Source organism: Cricetulus griseus, chromosome 2 (assembly GCF_003668045.3).
Source record: "Cricetulus griseus strain 17A/GY chromosome 2, alternate assembly CriGri-PICRH-1.0, whole genome shotgun sequence".
NCBI classification, from domain to species: domain Eukaryota; kingdom Metazoa; phylum Chordata; class Mammalia; order Rodentia; family Cricetidae; genus Cricetulus; species Cricetulus griseus.
This window is the reverse complement of record NC_048595.1, coordinates 21,349,273-21,351,422: the sequence shown is the minus strand read 5'-3', so window position 1 is coordinate 21,351,422 and position 2,150 is coordinate 21,349,273.

The window sequence follows — 2,150 nt, the reverse complement described above, 5'->3', positions numbered from 1 at the left end:
CTTGAATCTAAGTGGCATTTCCTGATGTGTCATCTGTCATGTTTTCCTGTGGTGGGTAAGCGAGACTTGCCAAAGGACTTTCTCACCCAGCAGAGTGAAGGCAAGTCCCCAGAGTTTGTGACTCTGGGCTTCTCTTGGAGCTTGTGGTCAAGCTGAGGAGAAATGAGGCCATTTGGAAACAGCATCACCAGTGAGTTCTTCAGTTTGCTCTTCCATGCTTGTCGTCCCGTCATGCGTCTAACCCATCATGATCCTCTCACCACTGTAAAATCTGAACTGAAAACGGGGGTGCAGGCTGCTGTATTACCCCCGTCACAGTCGCTCTTGCACTAATGGCTACTTAGCTCAGGAGGTGCCCGAGACAGTGGCTTCAGTCTGGTGCTTGAGGGGCAGCATAGCAAGGATGACACTGGGAGGACCCAGGAGTTCAAGCTGTTCATAGACCAGACCTAACCACCAGCACTATGAGGGCAAGTGTGCATTCAAGGAAGGCAGCCACTGAGGCTTCGGTTTGGAGACATGGGTTCAGGAGGCACACTGCTTGAGAGAACAATTCAGCAAAGCCACCCTTGTTGAAAAGCACAGTCAGTATGCCAAGGAACATGGGTTTGAATGAGTGGTAGGCAACCCAGCAGTGACGATGCCCAGGTGAAGGTATGGGAAGGTCTTTAGTGCCAGGGAACCAGCCTCCGGCCTGTCAGAATGGAGAGCTTTGAAAGAATTTGAACAGGAAAGTGCTCACAGCTATGCTTGGGACCTGCAGGCTGAAAGGCAACACCTCTCAATGTAAAATACCAGGTGTCAGGGAGCGTGGTCAGGGCAGTGACAGGAGATGGTATAAGAAAAGCCAGTGAGACATGGTCAGTGGCCTGGGAAAGGCATTCGGGTGGCTGGTGGTAAGTAAACCCCTCTGAGCTGGAGAAGAGGTAGGTGAGCTGGCTCAGTGGGGACCAGCAGTCTAGGCAGCCAACTATGGGCCTCCAAGACTACAGGAATTTCCTATTCCTGTCTGTCTGGGCTCACCGTTATGCCATCATGACAAGTTAAGGAATCCACCTCAGAATATCATATAGGTAGGTCTCGCTTTACCACTGGAAGGATGGGGGCATTTGGGGCATTTTCTTTTATGTGTGGTTTGGGGCTTTTGTTTTTTGTATGCATGTTTTCTTGCATTTATGTGCACCCCATGTGCATGCTTAGTGCCTGTGGAGGCTAGAAAAGGGTGTCCAGTTCCCTGAAGTAGTGTCGGATTGTGAGGCACATGTGTGTGCTGGGTACAGAATCCAGGTCCTCTGCAAGAGCAACAAGTGCTTTTAACACCGAGCTGTCTGTCCGACCCCTTTTTAAAAATTCGTTTATATTTTATTCTCAACATTTTCCCATCCTGTATTTCAAGCTTTGTTCTGTTCCTGTGGTTTCTAAACAAAGTTATGTTTCTAAATTTAGTTTATGGTGGACATGGGTAAGTTCTCACTTGTATGTACTTGGCACATTGATTCTAACCAGTGATCTTTAGGTGCAACCATATGAAAATTGTGTATGTGCCCAAATCCCTGGTGGTGGGTTTTGCTAGCAGTTCCAAACATGAAGCTCTGAATAAAGACACCCAAGGAAGTTGTGAAGTGTCTCTTCTCACTGCAGGGGAAGACACAGATGCTCCGTGGGTATCATTAACCTTGTTCTCAGTATGTGTTGTTGGCCCCTATTACGGCAAGGAAGCTGCATGCAAGGTGCCGTGCGGCCTCTCCAGCATTAGGGTCCCATTTAGAGGTTAGGAAATATGCGTCATCTCTTCATGGAGCATAACAGTGCTACTTGTCTGGCACCCTAAGGGCCGGGGTTTGGCCATTGTGGGTGTTGCACACCCTCTTCAGCCACAAGCATTTAGTGTCAAGCAAATCACTGGGGACTCTGACCTCTCCTGCCTCCCCTGTGAAGTTTGTCTGAGGTGTTCCGTTGTAGAGGGCTGCATTCTGTCTCCTAGACATTGGGCTGAAGATCGGAGCTCCAAAGTAGCACTTGAGGCTGAAGTGAAGTATGGTCCTGCCCCCTTGCTATTCTGCCCTCTCACAACAGTGGGTGAAAGACCCTCCCCGGCAACAGGGAGGAAGACCTGATTTCCAGCGCTCCGACTTACTGTGTATGAGGCA